A 22,899-nucleotide genomic window follows, 5' to 3' on the forward strand; every position below is an offset into this window, starting at 1 on the left:
TAAAAAGTCCTTGAAAGTGAGCCCACTGGTTGTGGGAACACTTCAACGGTGGAGCAGGTGAAGTTGAGTGAAGTTATCCTCTTTGGTTCAACAGCCTGATTGTTGAGGGGTAACTATTTCCGAACCTGGTGGTGTGAGTCCTGAGGCTCCTGTACCTTCTTCCTGATGGCAGCAGCAAGAAGAGAGTATGGACTGGGTGGGGGCCCAGGCAACAGCACTCCATGTAGATGTGCTTAATGGTGGGGAGGACTTTACCAGTGACAGACTGGGCCACATCCACTACTTTTTGTAGGATTTTCCGTTCCAGGATATTGGTGTTTCCATACCAGGCTGTGATGCAGACAATCAATATACTCTCCAATACACATCCATAGAAGTTTGTCAGTTTTAGATGCCCAGCTGAACCTTCACAAACTCCTATGGAAGTAGCGGGGCTGCCATGCTTTCTTTGTAATTGCACTTATGTGCTGGGCCCAGGACAGATCCTCCAAAATAACAACACCGAGGAATTCAAAATTGATAACCCTCTTCACCTCTGATGAGGACTGGCTCATGGACCTCTGGTTTCCTCCTCCTGAAGTCAATAATCAGCTACGCGATCTTGCTGATTTTGAGTGAGAGGTTCTTGTTATGGCAGCACTCAGCTAGGTTTTTAATCTCCCTCCTATATACTGATTCATTACCACCTTTGATCTGGCCCACAACAGTGGTGTTGCCAGCAAACGTAACCATGGCATTGGAGTTGTGCTTAGCCACGCAGGCATAAGTGTGAAGTGAGTAGAGCTGGGGGCTACGATCACAGCCTTTTGCTGCACCTGTGCTGATGGAGATCGTGGAGATGCTGTTGCTAATCTGAACTGACTGGGGTCCACAAGTGAAGAAATCGAGGATCCAATGGCACAAGGAGGTATTGAGACCAAGGTCTTGAAGCTTATTGATTAGTTTTAAGGGGATTATGGTATTGAATGCTGAGCTGTAGCCAATAAGGATCATTCTGATGGATGCAAGAAAGTTTCAGAAGATTGGGCAAAAGCTGGCAAATGGGAGTATCTTGGATGGGGCATCTTGGTTCACATGGACCAATTGGGCTGAAGGGCCCATTTCTGTGCTGTTATACGTCTCGATGAGTTAGGTAGGATGAAGAAGGAGGTTATGCCAAAGGATTTAAGGGGAGCCCGGGGTAAAATTAAATAGCAGAACCACAGTAGGGTTAAACTCTGGAATACTATCTGAGCACACACATTGGCAAAGGGAATATAGGATTAGTTAGGTAGTTAACTTTTGTTAATCAGATAAATGCATGGTTCAAGGCTTGCTGTGGGGAAATACAGGTTTTGATAAATGGACACTGACATTACTACTGGGGATCGAGAGAGCTGTTCTCCCGGAATGGGCTCCTCCTGAATCGTGCTGGACCTGAGTCCCAGTGAATCACGTAAACAGAATTATAGACAGGATAGTGAGGAGCAAAATTGACAAGTAAAGTGTGACAGCCTGGGGACAGAAAATGTGAACAGACAAATGCAGACTGAGAAAATACAGTATTAGTAAAAGCTGCAGAGTATCAAAGCAATGATCTTTATTTCAATTCTACGGATGCTGGAAAACCTTGAGCAACACGCACAAAACTTTGGAGGAACTCAACAAGTCAGGCAGCATCTATGAAGATTAATGTACAAAGATTCAAAAATTCAAAGTATTTTTATTATCAAAGAATGCATGCAATACGCAGTCCTGAGATTTGTCTTCCCACAAGCAGCCACAAAACAAAAAAACATGGAATCCATTCATAGAAAAAAATCAACCCCCTCATATATAATAAAAACAAATCATGCAAATGGCAAAAACAAAGCAAGAAACCCAGAATATAAATGTCATTGAAAGAGTCCGCGCATATTCAGTTCAACTCACTTCAGTTCAGTCTAGCGTTGTGTTGTTCGTCATCTGCAGGCGCCCCCCCCATCAAAATCGCACAAAATAGCACCAAAAAAAGAGAGACCAGAAACCAGAAACACATCATAATGTGAAACCCGCATTCAATCCACAAACCACTTTGACTGCAACTTGCCCAGGACCCAGGACTCCGCAGCCATCCTCCGGCAGCATCGAGTGAGGGGGAGAGAGAAAGACCATTTGAATGAAGGGACCTTCCACTAGGAGCAGCGAACAAGAGACAGAGAGGAAAACCATCATGTGCAGGGACCTTCCACAAGGAACAGCATATAAGAGGGAGAGAGAAACCATCACGTGCAGGGACCTTCCACCAGGAGCTGCTAGCGAGAGGCTGGTAGACACGGCTGAGCACTCATTCGGCCTCAATGATTTCAATCTTCCTTGATGCTTTAAGCAGCGAGATCGGGGAGGATGGGGGTTTGGGATGGGCTGGGCCTTGAAGTGTATCCTAGATGACATGCAGCTATAGTATTGATGAAAAATGTTGCCCAGGATACAATCCAGAATGGTATTGGCATAGATTCCTACCAATGACCAGAGCATACTGCCCTGTGTGAGGCCATGCCTACAGAGAGAGTTTATGGTTTATATTCCGTTGCCAAGGAAGTGCCCTTGTCCAGTAATGAGCAGGGACATGGTACTAGATCCATGGTCCCTGCTCGGTGCTAACATCATCCCTGTGATGGGAATGGTTCATGGAGAATGCACCGGGAAACTGGGCAGGAGCAGGTGACACTCTGCTCACTCCCTGGGCATTCTCAGGAAAACTAATGCAAGAATGGTCATTCCAATCAGAGGACAGAGAGGGTGAGGATGATGTAATTACTTTCAAGGAAAGATGTCTTTCTGAACAAGTGTGAAGATTATTTTAAAGATCAAGTGTACTTGTAATCAGAATTGAACATGTTTAGCAGTATTGAAGTAACTAATCTATGGTCTGTTGATTAATAAACAGTAACGTTCCCCACAGCCTGCACAGGGTGTACATCTCCGCTGTTTACTGATATTTCCGCACCATTAACCTGCACTACCATGTCTATAGTTGCATCATAAAATGTTGTCTTTAATTCAGAATCTTTATAAAAATAACCAGGGTAGGGAGGGTGTTAGGGGAAGGGGGCTCAAGCTTTCACAGAACAGTGAGCACAGGAATAGGCCGTATAGCCCATGGTATCTGTGCTAGACGTGACATATAACCATATAACAATTACAGCACAGAAACAGGCCGACATAATTAAACTAAATCTCTGCAAGAAACAGCATAACTCTGAACTTCACTCATTTGCATTCTCTCTTCTTTCAGATTATAATCCATCTTTTGATTCTTATTACTGGACTGTAAGACCTCTAATTCCCCACATTAAATTCATCAGCCAAATTCTCACTCAATCACTCTATCTATACTCAGTGGCCACTTTATTAGGTACACCTGTACACCTGCACGTTAATGCAAATATCTAATCAGCCAATTACGTGGCACCAACTCAATGCATAAGAGCATGCAGACATGGTCAAGAGGTTCAGTTGTTGGTCAGCCCAAACATCAGAATGGGGAAGAAATGTGATTTCAGTGACTTTGACCCAACGATGATTGCTGGTGCCAGATGGGGGTGGTTTGAGTATTGCAGAAACTGCCAATCTCCCGGGATTTTCATGCACAACAGTCACTAGAGTTTACAGAGAATGGTGTGAGAAACAAAAAAAAATACTCTAGTGAATGGCAGTTCTGTGGCCAAAAATTGCTTGTTAATGAGAGAGGTCAGAGGAGAATGGCCAGGCTGTTTCAAGTTAAGAAGAAGGTGACAGTAACTAAAATAAGCATGCATTACAACAGTGGTGTGCAGAAGAGCATCTCCGAACACACAACACATCGAACCTTGAAGTGGATGGGCTACAGCATCAGAAGACCACAAACATACACTCGGTGGTCACTTTATTAGGTACAGGAGGTGAGCCTGTCATGGAAACCAAACAGCCATGCATACCATCCCATGACAAGGAATGTGATATTTATTCAGTCTTTATTTTGGCTAAACGATGAATACTGGGGAAGACACCAGCAGGAACGTGTGTCTCTTCTTGGAAGATTGATACAATCCTTTATCAAGAAGGGTCTTTGCATTGATGTCTCATCCTTCCAGCAGCACCTTGGACAGTGCAGCACTACCTCTGGACAGGATCATTGTCCAATCCCCAGTTGGCACTTCTCATTATCTTCTGATCAGTTGGTGTTACCCAGCTAGTAGTTCAATCAGAATAAAAATAGGAGGATGTGTTAGTTAGCCCTTTATTCACTGTCAGTGTTGTGTAGAGTGAAGGCTTACCCTCTGGCTGGAAGTTCAATACTTGGACACGGAGAAAGTATTTGGAGTTAAACGTCACAAAGATAAATCACACTTCACCAAACTCTTTTGTGTTAAAGATCAAAATTAATCAGTTGTGATTTGCAGTGTTATCAATTTAACCTTATCAATTGTAGTGTTATAGAGTTATACCACACAGAAACAGGCCCTACTACCCGATGACCAAGTTGCCTACCTGAGCTAGTTCTATTTCCTACATTTCGCTCTAATCCTTCCAAATATTTCCTACCCATGTACCTCTCCAAATGTCTTTTAAACTCCTGCCTCTACCTCATCCTCTGGAAGTTTGTTTTTTATACCCAACAGTGTGAAAATCTTGCCCCTCAGGTTTACTTTACTCTTCCCTCTCCAATCCTATACCCATCCCCTCTTGTTTTAGACTCTCCTACCCTGGAGACAAAGACTGTGACCATCCACCTTATCAACACCCCTCATGATTTCATAAACCACTCTCCTACAACCCAGAGAAATCATTTCCCACCTATCCAGTCTCTGGGAGATGGATTGTGTGAGACAAGGTCTAATTAGTGGAAGTGGCATCAATGACAGTAGGAAGCCGTTCGGTCCATCAGAGCAATTCAGTCCTGTTCCTCTTCCTCATTTCCAGCTCAGATGCCCATCAACTTCCCTTTGGTTCCTTTGCCACTTGTCCACAAGCAGGGCAGTTTACAGGCAGTAACTTGCCTGGGGATCTTTGAGATGTGGAGGTAATGGGGTGAGGATGTTGGGAAAACCCATACAGTCACCAGGGTAATGTGGAAACAAAATGCCTGAGGTCAGGATCCAAGTCAATGGTTGGAGCTGTGGGACAGAACCACTAACAAGCAAACTCATGGACCATAGTCACCCAGCCTTCTGCTCTCCTGAGTCCTGTGGCACGAAGACGATGCGGTGAGAGAGGAAAGCAGGGACCTGATCCTGAAGGCACTGGCAATTCCTGATAGGAGACAAAGCTGGAGGTGGAACTTCGAAATCGTGTTAGAGTTGCTTTTGAATTTACCAGATCTTATATTAAAATCAGAATCAGGTGTAATATCATTTGTTGTAAAATTTGTTGTTTTGTGGCAGCAGTACAAGGCAATAGCATAAAAACTGTAAATTACTGTAAGTACGTATGTAAAATAAATAGTTAAATTAAATAAGCAGTGCAAAAGCAGAAACAAAAAGCAGTGAGGGAGTGTTCATGGGTTCAATGTCCGTTTAGGAATTTGATCTCAGAGGGGAAGAAGCTGTTCCTGAATTGCTGAGTGTGTGCCTTCAGGTCCTTCCTGACAGTTACAATGAGAAGAAGGGATACACGAGGAATTCTGCAGATGCTGGAAATTCAAGCAGCACACATCAAAGTTGCTGGTGAACACAGCAGGCCAGGCAGCATCTCTGGGAAGAAGTACAGTCGACGTTTTGGGCCGAGACCCTTCATCAGGGCTCAGGTTCACCAGCAACTTTGAAGAAGAAGGGATACCCTGGGTGGTGGGGGATCCTTAAGGATGGACGCTGCCTTTTTGAGGCACCACTCCTTGAAGGAGTCATGGATACTATGGAAGCTAGTACCCATGATGGAGCTCACCAATGTTACAACTCTCTGCAGCTTAATTTGATCCTGTGCAGTAGCAACTCCTCCCCTCCCCCCCAATACCAGACGGTGATGTTGCCAGGTAGAATGCTCTCCACGGTACATCTGTAGAAATTTTCGACTGCCTTCTCAAACTCCTAATGATATATAGCCGCTGTCTTTCTTTCTTTATAGCTGCATTGATACATTGGGACCATGTTAGGTCTTAGAAGATATTAACACCCAGGGACATGAAATTGCTCACTCTCTCCACTTCTGATCCTTCTAGGTCTGACTTACTGATGTTGCATGCAAGGTTGTTGCTGTGACACCACTCAACCAGCTGATATATCTCACTCCTGTATGGGCTCGTGTCACCATCTGAGATTCTGCCAAAAATGGTTGTATCATCAGCAAATTTATAGATGGTATTTGAGCTGTGCCTAGCCACACAGTCATGGGTGTAGAGAGAGTAGAGAAGTGGACTAAGCACACACCCCTGAGGTGCGTCAGTATTGATTGTCAGTGAGGTGGAGATGTTATTACCAACCCGCACAGACTGTGGTCTTCCGGTTAGGAAGTCAAGGATCCAGTTGCAGAGGGAGGAACAGAGGCCCAGGTTCTGTAGCTTTTTGATCAGGACTGTGGGAATGAAGGTGTTAAATGCGGAGCTATGTTCAATGAACTGTGTACTGACATTGGTATTTGTATTGTTTAGGTAATCCAAGGCCACGTGGAGAGCCAATGAGATTGCGTCCGCTGTAGATCTGTTGTGGTGATAGGCAGATTGCAGTGGGTCCAGGTCCTTGTTGAGGCAGGAGTCGATTCTAGCCATTATCAACCTGCCGAAGCACTTCATCCCCGTAGATGTGAGTGCAACTGGATGAAAGTCGTTAAGGCTGCTCACTCTGCCCTTCTTGGGCACTGATATGATTCTTGCCCTTTTGAAGCAGGTGGGAAATTCCGACTGTAGCAGTGAGAGTTTGAAAATGTCTTGGGAAAGCTCCTGGCCCTGATGGGTTTACCGTTGAATTTTATAAATGTTTTGCTTCTTTATTGATTCCTTGGCTCTATAAGGTTTTTGAGGCTTCTTTGAAACTTGGTAAACTTCCGGAATCTTTTAATAGAGCATCAATTTCTCTAATACTAAAGAAGGATAAAGACCCTGCTCAATGTGCATCTTATAGACCAATATCTTTATTAAATGTTGATTCTAAAGTTTTTTCTAAGTTATTAGCAAATAGACTAGAAAAAGTACTTCCTTCTATTATTTCGGAAGACCAAACGGGTTTTATTAAAGGTCGTTACTCTTTTTATAATATTCGTACATTGTTAAATATCGTTTATACTCCCTCACAAAATGTTCCTGAGTGTGTTATTTCTTTAGATGCCGAGAAAGCTTTTGATAGAGTAGAATGGCCTTATTTATTTAAGGTGCTTGAAATGTTTAATTTTAGCTTGAAATTTATATCCTGGATTAAACTGTTATATCACTCCCCTGTAGCCTCGGTTTGTACTAACTCTTTAAACTCACCTTTTTTTCCTCTCTTTCGTGGTACTCGACAAGGCTGTCCTCTTAGTCCCCTATTATTTGATATTGCATTAGAACCTCTTGCAATTGCTATTCGAGAATCTTCAAATATTACTGGGATAACTCGGGGATTAAAGTCCCATAAATTATCACTCTATGCTGATGATTTACTTTTATATATTTCTAATCCTGAGAGATCCATTCCTGCTGTTTTAGAGTTATTAGCACAATTTGGTCTTTTCTCAGGTTATAAATTAAATCTTAGTAAGAGTGAACTTTTTCCGATTAATAAACATCTTCCCTTATATTATAAATTTCCATTTAAATTGATTAATAATTACTTTTCATATCTTGGGATTAAAATTACTTGTAAACATAAAGATTTATTTAAGACTAACTTTTTACCATTAATAGACCATATTACTCAACTTTCATCTAAATGGTTTCCCTTATATTTAACTTTGATTGGTCGTATTAATGCAGTTAAGATGTTTTTTTTGCCAAAATTTTTATATGTGTTTCAGGCATTACCAATTTTCGTTCCTAAATCTTTTTTTGATAAAGTTGACTCTAAAATTTCTTCATTTATTTGGCAGAATAAGAATCCGAGACTGGGTAAAACACATTTACAGAAAGCTAAGAGAGATGGAGGTTTAGCATTACCTAACTTTAGATTTTATTATTGGGCTATTAATATTCGACATATGAAATTTTGGTTACTTGACCAGGACATACTATCTATTCCTAAATGGGTAGCATTGGAATTACAATCTGTTCAGGGTTATACACTTGGTTCTATTTTAGGTTCCTCTCTTCCTTTTGATTCGAAACGTCTTAAGCAGGTCTCTAACCCGATAGTTAAATATGCTTTGCGTATTTGGTTTCAATTCAGAAAATTTTTTGATCTTAATCAATTCGGGTTAGCGATTCCTATTTTAGGTAACATATTTTTTCCTCCCTCTTTTACGGATCGCGCTTTTCAAACTTGGAAGACTAAGGGTATTTTACGGTTTTTGGATTTATTTTTAGATGGTTCCCTTATGTCTTTTGAACAATTATCTAATAAATATAACTTATCAAGAATACATTTTTTTAGATATTTACAAGTTAGAAATTTCCTAAGTACTATACTTTCTTCCTTTCCAATGCTTCCTCCTATATATATTTTAGATTCGATAATTAACCTTAATCCATGTCAGAAAGGTGCATCGGCTATGATTTATAATATTATTATGAAACTTAGGAAAGCTCCATTTGATAAGATTAGGGTAGATTGGGAACAGGAATTGGGGCTTACCATTTCTGTGGATGATTGGGGGCAGATTTTACAATTAGTTAATACTTCCTCTATTTGTGCTAAACATTCCCTAATTCAATTTAAAGTGGTTCATAGAGCACATATGTCCAAAGATAAGTTAGCGCGTTTTTACTCGCATATTAATCCTTTCTGTGATAGATGTTCGGGGCAGATAGCCTCTTTAACTCATATGTTTTGGTCTTGCCCTACTTTGGAAACTTTTTGGAGAGATATTTTCAATATTATTTCTAAGGTATTAAATATAGATATCTCTCCTCACCCTATTACTGCTATCTTTGGACTACTTAAAATTTCTAGTAATCTTTCCCCTTCAGCCCGTAGAATGATTGCATTTCTTACTTTAATGGCGAAAAGATGTATTTTACAACATTGGAAAGAGCTTAATGCTCCAAATACCTTTTTTTGGTTTTCTCAGACGATTTTATGTTTGAATTTGGAGAAAATTAGAAGTAACCTTTATGATTCTTCATTTAAATTTGAACAGATTTGGGGACCTTTTATTCGATATTTTCATTTAATGTAATATTTACCCTTCTTGTTTTTTTTTCACTGTTTTTAATGGAGGTCGGGATTGAGGACGTGATTTTAAGTTTAACTCTGTTTGGTTTCAAGTTAGCCCATTGCTTTGCCTTGCTTTTAGTTAGCTGCACAGTGGGTTTTTTTTTGGGGTTTTTTTTTTCTTTTTTTCCATTGATATATATAAAATTTAGTATACTATTATGTTATCTTGGTTTCTTATGCTTAAATTACATTGTTTGTAGTATTTTCTTTTTGGTATTGTTATCTTTTGGAATTTTATTATACTTTAACATTGTATTAATGTTTATATGGCTTACCTTTTTTGTATACTTACTCAATAAAAAGATTTAAAAAGAAAAGAAAGAAAATGTCTTTTACAGCCATACCAGTTGGTTGGCATAAGTTTTCAGAGCCTGGCAAGGTACTCCATCAGGGCCTGCCACCTTACTTAGTATTGTTTACAGTTCTGGTCACCGAATTATAGGAAAGATGTCAACAAAATAGAGACAGTACAGAGGAGATTTACTAGAATGTTACCTGGGTTTCAGCACCTAAGTTACAGAGAAAGGTTGAACAATTTAGGACTTTATTCTTTGGAGCGTAGAAGGTTGAGGGGGGACTTGATAGGGGTATTTAAAATTATGAGGGGGATAGATAGAGTTGACATGGATAGGCTTTTTCCATTGGGAGTAGGGGAGGTTCAAACAAGAGGACATGAGTTGAGAGTTAAGGGGCAAAAGTTTACATAGAACAAAGAACATAGAATAGTACAGCACAGTACAGGCCCTTCGGCCCACAATGTTGTGCTGACCCTCAAACCATGCATCCCATATAAGCCCCCACCTTAAATTCCTCCGTATACCTGTCTAGTAGTCTCTTAAACTTCACTAGTGTATCTGCCTCCACCACTGACTCAGGCAATGCATTCCAAGCACCAACCACTCTCTGAGTAAAAAAAACCTTCCTCTAATATCCCCCTTGAACTTCCCACCCCTTACCTTAAAGCCATGTCCTCTTGTATTGAGCAGTGGTGCCCCGGGGAAGAGGCGCTGGCTATCCACTCTATCTATTCCTCTTATTATCTTGTACACCTCTATCAAGTCTCCTCTCATCCTCCTTCTCTCCGAAGAGTAAAGCCCTAGCTCCCTTAATCTCTGATCATAATGCATACTCTCTAAACCAAGCAGCAATCTGGTAAATCTCCTCTGTACCCTTTCCAATGCTTCCACATCCTTCCTATAGTGAGGTGACCAGAATTGAACACAGTACTCCAAGTGTGGCCTAACCAGAGTTTTATAGAGCTGCACCATTACATCGCGACTCTTAAACTCTATCTCTCGACTTATGAAAGCTAACACCCCATAAGCTTTCTTAACTACCCTATCCACCTGTGATTAGGGGTAACACGAGGGGGAGCTTCTTTACTCAGAGAGTGGTAGCTGTGTGGGATGAGCTTCCAGTAGAAGTGGTAGAGGCAGGTTCAATTTTGTCATTAAAAAAAAATTGGATGGGTATATGGGCAGGAAAGGAATGGAAGGTTATGGGCTGAGTGCAGGTAGATGGGACTAGGTGAGAGTAAGCGTTTGGCACGGACTAGAAGGGCCGAGATGGCCTGTTTCTGTGCTGCAATTGTTATATGGTTATATGAGGGTTCAACCTCCTGAAAGACAGCCTGACTTCGGCACCTGAGACAGAGGTCACAGGGTCACCGGGTGCTGCACGGATCCTCGTAGCTGTAGTTTTATTCTCCCTTTCAAAGTGGGCATAAAAGGTGTTGAGCTCGTCTGGGAGTGAAGCATTGCTGCCATTCATGATGTTGGGATTTGCTCTGTGGAAGTAATGTCCTGCAAACGCTGCCAGAGTTGACATGCATTCAATGTCGCCTCCAACCTCACCTGGAATTGTTTCTTTGTTCTGAAAATAGCCCTCTGCAAGTCATATTTGGTTTTCTTGTACCGAACTGGGTTGTCAGACTTAAATGCCTCAGATCTAGTCCTCAGCAGACTACAAACCCGGTTCATCCATGGCTTTTGATTTGGGTGTGTACAGTGAGTTCTCATAGGTACACAGTCATACACACAGGTTTTAATGAAGTCGATGACAACTGTGGCGTACTGATTGAGAATCGAAGATGAAGCAAGTAATCAGAGACATTTGAAATTGAACAAAAAAACAGATTTTTAAATACTGACCATTGGTGATTGCTTGAGTGTTCTTGCCACAGCCAGCACAGTATATCCTCACATTTTGTCTCACGTGAATGGCACCATTTCTTGGAATGTGCGGAGGATGTGGGAAGGTGACCAATGAATTTAGGAGTTTCTGCTGCGGTGCAGTGGCCAATAGACATCACAAGATGGCAGCACAGGTCAGTAGGATCATTCACGGTATCTGCTGCAGTCGACCTGACCCTTTCATCCATGTCTGACATATGCAGTTCTGAGCAAAGATGCAGAGCTCACCATCAAACAAATCCTGAGGGATGATCACCACCGCAATCTCCAGGCCCTAGGGAAAGGCTGTAAATAGTCTCCTTGCCACCAATTCCCATATCCCCAGGATGGTATAAAATGAATTGTATGATATGGACAGAGGATTATACATTGATGACTTCATGGGATCCAGAACCATTTAGATGGTTCAGAAGGTCAGCAGACCATTTAGTTCAGCTGGTCCATGCTGGTGGCCATAGCCCATGCGTTCCTTCTACATCTCACTCTTTCACCACTATTGCCTTCCTCGCTCATTTATTCTCCCCTCCACGTGCCCTTCCTGTCCTGTGTGACATTGAGCTCTGCATGCCAAGTGCTCGCTGTGTGAGGAAGAATCTCCCACATTCCCATCTGGATTGGTTCCCCTCTTCTCCCTCAAGTGGAAGCACCTCCCCCAGATCTGTCCCATCAAACCTCTCTGAGATTTACAGACTCCCCTCAACCTCCTCTCCGTAAGTAGTGAGACCTGCCTCAGCCTGCCTGACCTTTCTTGCTATTTATCTGTTCTTTCTGGGTTCAATTATCTATTTAATTTAATTTCATGCATTCTATTTTTCTCATCTTTTTAAATTCTCCAAATAATGCCATAAAAATCTGTTAAAATCAGGAATTTATCACAAATCTATCTCGAGCTTTGTCTCCACTCTATGCTGTCCTCTGCCCAGCCCCTCCACCCCTCGACTGATTCCCCATTCCTCGGCACTCAGGAAGGCACAGGGCCAGTGGGATCATCTATTCCCCCGGCCCAGCTAATTATGGCTGTGTGGGGACAGCACGTGGACCCGTTCCAGTGCAGTCAATCACTTTTTCCCGGAGCGTGGACTATATCTTCCTCACAGCTTCTCCAATGCCTCCCTCATAGTCCCAAGGATAGGTGTACAATGTGACTGTCCTTGCTCTTCCCTTCCACCAATGATCTGGTGTCTAGTACAATACAGTGACCAAATGGGTCCATAACCCTCACTGTGGTGTAGCTGATCTGCTCCCTCTCCAAGTGCAGATGGCTGCAAACTTATTGTTTCGAAACCCATGTCTTCAAATGGAAAGTATTACTGTGGAGTCGTTCTGTGTAGAGACAGGCCCCTTGTCCCCTTGTATCCCCAGATCCTGAATTAACTGGTTGCTGCAGCTGGCTTGATCTGAAGACAAGTTTGAAGCTTTATGAGCCAACACAAAAAACAGCCCCTGGGTACGTGTCAATTGCACGGCCACTATCTTCTGGTCCGAATACAAAAGTATAGTAGGCAGTCAGAATCTTTATCCCAGGGCAGAAATATCAAGAGATCGAGGACGTTCATTGAAGCTGGGGCGGAAAGGTTTAAAGGAGATGTGCTGGACAAGTCTTTTCACACAGAGAGTGGTGGTACCTGGATGGGTTGGTGGGTGTGGTGGGGGCATTTAGGAGGGTATTAGACAGACACAGGCGTGTATGAGGTGCTCAGGGAGGGATAGTAGCTCTCGTGAAGGGGCTCGTCACACCCATTTTTGGGGCAGCTCGCTCATCTTTGGTCCCCGCACAGCTCTCACCAGTGGCTCCGAGAAGCTGTCTGCACATCAATAGGCAGGGAATAGGGAGATATGGATCACATGCAGGCAGAAAAGATTTAGTTTAATTTGCAACTGGAACCTGTTCCTGAGCTGTGCAGTTCTGTGTTCTGTGGAGAGTGGGGTTGAGAGGGATAATAAATCAGCCATGACCGAATGGCTGGGCAGACTCAATGGACTAAATGGTCTCGTTCTGCTCCTATGCGTTATGGTCTTATGGTCTATGTTCTAAACTTTAGAATCAAAAGGACCAGGTTTCCAATAACACAATGTTCAAAATAAGTTTATTATCAAAATACATATATGTCAGCATATACTACCCCGAGATGCATTTTCTCTGACACCTGATAGCTTCTGAGGAATCATGGGAAAAGTATTCAAAGTTAATACATTCCTCATGATTCCTCAGAAACTTTCTTGCTGACTGCTTTCTGTTGTTTTAACGAATTTGATAATTCAGCGTACTGTACTATAAAGGGACTTCTGGGATTCAATTGTCAAAAGATATTATCATTCCAAGCATAACAGAGGCCAGTTTTGTATCTAGGTAACTCATTGACTGATGTAATTAATGGTCACTGCATGGTGTAAAAGTTCCAAGGATGGAGTTGGTTTGTAGAGCTAACAGGCTGAGTGTTTTGTTGGATCTTTGTGTGGTGGTGGTGATGCCTGCAACCTTTTTGCTTCACCTGATGAGCAGACTCTCCTCCTCTCTAATCTGGCCTGTAAATAAGAACAGAAAGAGCTGGAAACACTCAGCAGGTCAGGCAGCATCTGTGTGGAGTGAAACAGAGTTAACTTTCCAAGTTGATGACCTTTCACTGTTGTGTTTTGTATGCTAAGCCAGTGTTCATTAAAGAAATTATAAATTTAAGACTGCTTTATGGAAGAAATTCCAAGGTGTTGTAAAAAATGAATCTATTAGAGTTCCCTAAATCAAAGCAGAAACAGATCTTCCCTGAAATTCTGTTGCAGCAGCTCTGCATTATGAAGAGGCGTTTTGTATCAGATTCCGCTGTGACAAAGTCACCCACCTTCCCTCACAACGCGCCATGTTTGTCAGCTCTGACAGTAGCAGCTGTCTCTGTCTGCACTGGGTATAGAGAGACTCCATTATACCCTCAAAACCAACCCCCACCCCAATCCCACCCACTGCCCACCCCGTGCTCTGCTAACCACACCCATGGAAAGCACTGTGGAATAATTCAATATTATTATTTTATAAATGAGTAGTTCTCAGCATTTCAAACACACTTCAAATCCCATTTCCATAGAGATATAGCTCAATTATTTTATATGTTATTTAAAATCTCACTACAGTCTCACTATTTCACATGACCTGACCCACTTTTCCACCAATGCACATTTACACTATTCGGTCATTGCAATATATTTTTCCTAATATTCCAAATAAGAACAACATAATTAATATGCAGTCTCATTATTTTATTTACATACATTACAAAAATGCAAATCTGAGTTACTTCATATTTATGCAAAGCCAAAAGCTGCCGGGTTATAGACGTTACCGGGGAAATAGGCCGTTCAGCCCACTGAATTTCTGTTGCCCAACACACATCCATTTACACTGATCGCAATTTTTATTCTGCTTGCATCTTCAGATTTTACCACATACCTCCCAACTAGGGGCATCTTACAACAGCCAAAAAACCTACCACCTAATGAGGGAGGAAATGGAAATACCCAGAGGAATCCTAAGCAAGTACAGGGAGAGCGTGCAAACTCCACAAAGACAGGATTCAAGACCAGGTCTTTGGTGCTCTGAAGCAGCAGCTCTATTCTGTGCCACTGCGCCACTTTTGATAAGAAACAAAAGCAACAGAATTCATTAATGGTATCAGGGCACACAATATTGAATAACCCAGTGATCACTCTTGTGTTTACCCATAGTGCTTACATTAATTTTAATTAAGTTGTACTGGGATGTGGTTATCACTGGCAAGAACAACAATTTTATTGCCTCTCAACAGAAGTCAATTAAAAATAAAATACTTTGGTAGATCAGGAGTCACGTAAAGGTCAGCTTGAGTAAGAATGGCAGCTTTCACCCTCTGAAAGACATCAGAAACTGAGTTTTACTACAGTCCAATGTTTCCATGGTTACCCCAACACTAGCTTTCCATTCCAAATTTAGTTAATTCATTATATTCAAGTTTGACTTCTTAAAATGTATAACTTATTATTGTTTATTCTGATGCATTGATAGCAATCTGAATCATTAACTGTGTTCTCTCTGCACAGATACTATTGGTATTTACAGTATTTTCTAGTTTTATTTCAGATTTCCAACATCTGCAGTACTTCGCATTATTTATTCCATAAATATATGCACATATTCTTGCTGTTGTCAACAATTTGACCATACTATTACACTTGCAATATATTCTCATTTAGGCTGAACTGCAAGTTTCATTACGGAGAGTTTCATTTTTGGGTTTAGGTCATTTACATTTAGCAAATGGCTTTGGCTATCAGTCTTCTGTTCTTTGATAATGTATTGTGGATTTAATTTGGAACAATGCATTCCTAAAAAGCTGTGAATCCCAGTCCAGAGATGCTGAGGTATGTGGGATGAATGCAAATCAGGAGGTGTGAAGTTTGCATGTCGTTTCAAAAGAAAGCATCATCTATACGTTGTAAATATGGAATTGTCCTTTGTGTTTAGCACATAAATATCGGGCCAGCGGACCTTTCCACCGAAAGCGTCTCCATATGATGCCTGCTGTACCTCGTTTTGTCGAATAAAAAAGCTGCTTTGTATCTCCAGCGATTTCATTCACACAGCAACATTTGGTGTCAGGAGTGGAATACCTTCGTGACCCATCGTGTGGCCAGCGATCTTAGCAGTCTAAGTGGGTGAACATTTTCTAAATTAGTACCCAGGCTTGGACCTGTTCGGGTCGGTGGTACACAGGAACACGAGGTATCACAAACGTGGAGAGCTGAACTGGTAGATATAAAAACAGCATGTGCGTGTGCATGTGTGTTAATGTAAGGCAGGAAACTTCACACGTTATTTGCAGAGACGAAGCCACCAGTTGCGAAGGGTGGTTACCGATGGTTTGGGACACCAGAGTGGGGGCGTGTATACTCGTTTGGGGAGGTGCATTTTAAGTGTATACATTTTGCAAGTGTGATACAGCAGGCATCATGAGTTCAGGTGCTCAAAAGTGGCAGATTGTGCAGTACATACTCTGCAGTTTTAAGTATGTGCTGTTTAACTGGTACCCGTCTTTTATATTTTGCCTAGTGAGGGAATTAGTGTGGATATATTTCAGGGAGAGGTTTTATCCAGATATATCTGCCAGGATGGCACCTATTGAGATCAAGTAACGTCAGGTTGAGAACCCTGATGATCCAAGCCATTCCTTGACAATGATTACAACCATTCATAAGCCCTCCACCCCAGGGAGAAACAAAGCATTTTGTCAGAGTTGCCCTCACTTAATGTCGCATGTGGGAATTCAGAATTCTGGCACAATCTCAAGGAAATGGTTGAAATTTACCTGGTGCACCCTAAAGACATACATGTGTTGGTAAAAGCGAAGTGCCTGAGGAATATGTGGGACGCGGTGGCCCTGTGGGTGCAGATTGGCACCTGGGCAACTACATGGAACGCCAGCAATGAAGAAAGATATCGCTTTTTTAAAGGTGAAGTAAGGCAGCGACTGGGGGGAGGTGAAAGTAACTGGGGAAAGATAATAACAGTGATTCAAAAAGCTGACAAAACAGCCATGGATTATGCAGAATGCAAATATCGAGTGTATGAGGAGTATTCCGGGTTAGATAATCTAGGGAGGGACGACTTAGTCTTCCTGAAAGTGCTGAAGGAAGGCCTGAGCTCAGCCCACCAGGAAGTTTTAGATTTAGGCATAACAGTGTGGTCGACCTACTCTGCGATAGTTTCATGGGCCAGTGAGATAAACCGAAGAAAGTGCAAGAGAAATCGTAAAGTGGCTATAGCGGATGCAGCTGATGTGATGTCCCAGAGAGTTTATTTTGTTTGCCAGTGACCAGGGCATGAAGCAAGGAACTGCTGGAATAGATGTGGGAGGGTAAAGGAGTTGATATGCTACAGGTGTGGCCTGTTGGGACGTGGTTGGAGGCAATGTCCGAAACAGAGGAAAGGAAAACAGGTGAACGTCACAGCAGCCAGGCGATCTCTCACCCCAAACTGCGCGCTGGGTTCCAGCCCCTATGAATCATTAAAAAATGCAAACACCAGGAAATCTGCAGATGCTGGAATTTCAAGCAACACACATAAAAGTTGCTGGTGAACGCAGCAGGCCAGGCAGCATCTCTAGGAAGAGGTACAGCCGACGTTCCTGACGAAGGGTCTCAGCCCGAAATGTCGACTGTACCTCTTCCTAGAGATGCTGCCTGGCCTGCTGCGTTCACCAGCAACTTTATGTGTGTTCCTACGTATCATTGATGGGACGAGCAATACGACTCCCTTATGGGGTAACTGCAGGTTGTGGGAAGCCTGGGACTTACAGGGATAGAATGATACAGTATGTGAAAGACCTTTATAACCAAGTTCTGAAGGACTGAGCGAAACAACAACAGCGCATCGCTGATCAGAGAGAGCCAGAGGGAAAGGGGATAGTCCTTCCACAGCCCAGCGACCAGGTCATGGTGAGGGTGCTGCTGGAAAGGCCAGGGTTTGCCCCCAAGAGGATAGGACCACAGATGGTACTCTTAACCAATGATACTTGTGTCTGTGTGCAGACTCGGTGAGGCAGCCAGTGGAAACACTGGACTCAGGTTAAAGCATACAACTCACCTTCTTGTTTGTCCCACAGACAGAGCAGGGGATCAACTGTACCCGGTAACCATGTAATTACAAAGAACTGAAGAGAGGAACACCAGCTGGCCATACCAGACCTGACCACAGCTGATGAAAACACACCCAGAGGAACCGCAAAGGCAGAAGTCCCTGACAGCGTGACAAAAACCTGTGAAAAGCATGTTAAGGTGTGATGGTGATGCTACTCTGTAAAGAAGGCTGGTTGCTGAAGGTAATTGATTAGTTTAACAGCATAGAATAGAAAAGATATTGGAAAATAAATGGGGAGGGATTTTAAGTAAAAGCAGAGACAGCAAGTTCCACAACTTCGATGGCATTTCAGACTGCACATGGCATCTAAAGGCAGTTACCCCCAGTCTGAAAGAGGAGTAGACCCAGATGAGCTGGGCCTTTTCAGCAGTTGGGCCAGTGATCGGCTGGACAGTTTGGAAGGGGGTGCTGGGGAGAGGTCCTTGCAGTCATTTATATAGAGACCCCCACAACCCCTATCTGTACGCCGATGAGAGGGCCCGTGAGCCTAGTGCACTTACCTTGCTGGTGTCCCTGGAAAGAAAGGGTTTTAGTGACCTGAGAATGAAGGGGCGAAGCCCAGGAATGTGATTAAGCTGCAATCGGCCTGCAGGGAAGAGCACAGGAAAGAAGCTGCATTTCTAAAGACTTGTTCAAATTTCTGGAACAATCCCTCTGCTTGGCATTTGGTAGGTAGTGATTAGGGAATGCTAGGGCATTTTTGCTGCCCTATTTGAGTAGATCCTCCTCGGTTGGCCTTTCCTGGTACAAATTTATTTTTGTCCAGGAGGGCCAGGAGGAGGGACAGTTAGAGTGATTTTTGGCTTTAGGTCATTTACATTCAGCAAATGGCTTTGGCTGCCAGTCTTCTGTTCCTTGATAATGTATTGTGGATTTAATTTGGCACAATGCGTTCCTAAAAAGCTGTGAATCCCAGTCCAGATGATGCTGACGTCTCTGGGATGGATGTGAATCAGAAGATGTGAAGTTTGTATGCAGTTTCAAAAGAAAGCATTATCTATACTTTGTAAATATGGAATTGTCCTCTGTGTTTAGCACATAAATATCGAGCCCCATCTTGGGCCAGCAGACCTTTCCACTGAAAGCACCTCCATATGATGCCTGTTGTACCTTGTTTTGTCGAATAAAGAAGCTGCTTTGTATCTATCAGTAATTGTCTCTGGCGATTTAATTCATGCAACAATACACAGGATTCTTTGTACTCATGGAGATCTCTGACCACCCACAACCTCAGCTACTTGTTTGTGTATTCGACTGTTTTAGCCAGGGCAACTTCTTCACACAGAGGGTAGTGTGTATATAGAACGGGCTGCCAGAGGAAGTGGTAGAGGAAGATACAACTCCAACATTTAAAAGTTACAATGATAGGAAAAGGTTAGGGGACGTGGGGCAAACACAGGTAAATGGGATTAGCTTGGTTAGGCAAAAGGGTCAGTATTGTCACGCTGGGCTGAAGGGCATACTTCTATGCTGTATAACTTAATGACTCGAGGTCAGGGTCACGTTATAGCAAGCTTCCTAACATCAAGGTTCAAAGTGGCAGAACTCTGTAATTTGTGATGTTAGAGAAGGGATTGGTGTCAGGAAGAGTCTGGTCCAATCAAAGACGGTCAAATTAGAGGTGAAATGAGAAACAAAATTGCAGCCTATCAGCAATGTGTCAGAGTGGGTGATCCTCAGCATAGCTGGCCAGATGTGCTAACAGAATGGCCTTAACAACTGATGATTCTCATTGGCGTATTGCTTTTCAAATCCATCGCCATTATTACATGCAACAAACAAATTCCTGGAGAACTTCGGCAGGCCAAGCAGCATCTGTGGGGATGAAGGAACTGTTGGTGTTATGGGTCCTGATGCAGGGCTTTGAATCTGTAACCCAGCACAGTCGCTGCCTAACCTGCTGACTTCCTTCAACTGTTTTGTTTTACGCTCCAGATTCCAGCAGCTCATAAACACACCGGACTCTGCAGACGCTGGACATGCAGTCTTGTGTGCTTCGGTTATTAAATAATATTCTATGTTTTTCTACATTTTCTACATAATATTCTACACTTTTATGTTTCTATGTATTCAAAATCACTTAATATTACAATTTAAATTAAATTTTAATTTAAAATTTTTGAATAATGTTTAATAAAAGATTTATCACAAAAAGTAAAAAACTAAAATTGTTAAAATATTGAAATAATTTAAGTCAAATTAACAAATAAAGTTTCTACTTTTTTCTCATATTGTTATTATTCTTCTCCACGTCTTGTGGCTCATCGGGCGGCAACCTTGCTGTTGTTTACGAGGCTGAGCTGCTAGCCCGGCACAACCCATCACCAATGTGCAAGGAGCCAGCTGGATTCAGACTCGGGACCACTGGCCTCAAAGTCCAGTGCTGATCACTGTACCACTGGCCTCGAAGTCCAGTCCTGATGCCACTGTACCACTGGCCAGGTTTTTTTCCTCTCACTGTTACCCATCCATGCCAGTTCTCAGGGGGTTCCTATTGGTCACATTCCTTCACTTATTTCCCTGTTACCTATTCTCCCCCATGTTCCCATTAACACCATTTGATTCTCCCAGGTCGTTTACAGCAGCTGGTTGACCTACTGAATCCTTTTGTCTTTGGGAAGTGGGAGGAAGCAGGAGCACCCCCAGAGGAAAGACATGCAGTTATAGAGGGAACCTGCAGACTCCACAAAGATAGTGCTCGAAGTCAGTATTGAAGCTGTGTCAAGCTATCATGCAACAACGGAACTAACTGCTGCACCACTGCATCAGCCTTCAGGCGGATTTATACTTGTGCGTACGGGCAACGCCGTAGCCTACACCGTTGTGAGCATTTAAACTTGTGCGTTGGTGTGTCTGCATCGTTCTGCAATTTACCGCCAAAACGCTAGTTGGCGGTTGAGTTTCTCCCTGTACTTCAAGCAATGGCGATTGAAACTGAGCGCATCATGTTGGAGTTGGAACCCATGTTGAGCTAAGAACACTCAACTCACATTCTTCTTCTCTCTTCTCTCTCAATTCTGAAATGGCGGAGAAGAAGAAGCAACCGGAAATGCGTAGGAGGAAATGCGATGCTACCAAGCGGACCAATCACAGTTGTTGTGGTCTGCGTCGCCACGACGTGTAATTAAATTTTGGGAGAGGTGCGCATTAGGTTATGGTGTAGGGTTCAGCATAGAGTACAGCGTAGGGTATGCGGCTACGCCGTATACGGTGTACATTTGATGAAGAATAAATTGGGCTTAAGTTTTAACATTGTAGATGCTTCTTCCCCTTCAGCTGAATAGGCCCGTGCTTCAGAGTGGGGACATGTGCAGCCCTTGGGACACCACTAAGTGTAACAGGGGTGTCCTGGGGTGGGGCTTCACTAACTGAGGTGGTGGGTGTAGCTGTCAGCAAATGGGGGTACTCATTGTAGGATTTCTGCCCCGAGCGAACCAAGGACCCCATGAGTCCTTGGGACTCATCACAGCATTTGAAAGGTGCTCTGAGAGGTACATGGATTGGAAGGGTGCAGGGGGATATGGGCCATATATGGGTAAATGAGACTAACTTAGATAGGAATCTTGATCAGCATGGACCAGTTGAGCTAAAGTGGCAGGTTCCATGTTGTATGACTCTCACTCTCTGACATTATCCAAGCCTCACTGAGGGAGGACGACACTTTGGGCTCACAGTAGCTGTTGGTTAGCGCAATGCTTTACAGTGCCTGCAAACAGATATCGAGATTCAATTCACTGGCATCTGTAAGGCGTTTGTACGTTCTGCTGGATCTCTGTTTACTTTCTGATCCTTCCACGAGTCAAGAAATGGCAAGCCGTCTTAATTCCAAGACTTAAGTTTATTTCAGAAAAGAAACAAACGTACAAATACTAAGCAAACTAAATAAAGAGCTGAGAAACAATACTAAGAGGGAAATTAATGCTAAGGGGAGTATAGACTAAAGAATAAAGATGGTACTTCTGAAAAATCTATCACTTTTATAGATAAGATAAGGAAATTCCTTAGATATAAATTAATTAATAGGCTACATAATTAAAACAATTACATCATGTGAGTAACGTGCTAATACTTAGCCAATGAAAAATTAGAAAGGTGTTAAATGGTTAGTTTAGCTGCTATACCACTTTCTGTCAGTGAGTGTGAAAAGCACATGAGTTTGATAAAAAGTACAAATCTTATAAAAATTATTTTTAAAAAATAGTGGTTTCCAACAGTTCTCTCCTGTGACCCCTTGGATTTCCTCCAAGTGATCCCCTTTCCTACCACAGTCCAAAGGTATACAGTTAGGTTTGATGAGTTGTGGGTATGCTATGTTGGCACTGAAAGCAAGGGACATTTGTGGGCTGCCCCCAGCACGTACTCAGAGTGTGGTGGTCGTTGATGCAAATGAGACATTTCACTGTATGTTTTGATGTTCAATGTACATGTGACAAATAAATCTAATCTTTATAATTTATTTATAATTCCGCTCTCTTGTGGACTACTTGAAAAGGGGATGTTCTCCCCATCCTTGTTGTTAGTTGTAGTGTATACTGTATGAGCCAGTACTGTAAACAGTTAACCTGGTGGTATCTTTAATGGCAAATTTCACAACATATGCCAGTGATATTAAACCTGATTCTGATTCTGGCTATGTTCCTAACAGGACAAAATATCCTCTCCAAACCTAGGTCAATAATTGTAAAGTGTTTTGAAATAGTCTGAGACTGGAGAAAATGCAGCATCGTTATAAGTCTTTTCTCACGTTGCAGAAGTGCGAATAAGGCCA

The sequence above is a fragment of the Mobula hypostoma genome, chromosome 18 (assembly GCF_963921235.1).
Source record: "Mobula hypostoma chromosome 18, sMobHyp1.1, whole genome shotgun sequence".
Classification (NCBI taxonomy): domain Eukaryota; kingdom Metazoa; phylum Chordata; class Chondrichthyes; order Myliobatiformes; family Myliobatidae; genus Mobula; species Mobula hypostoma.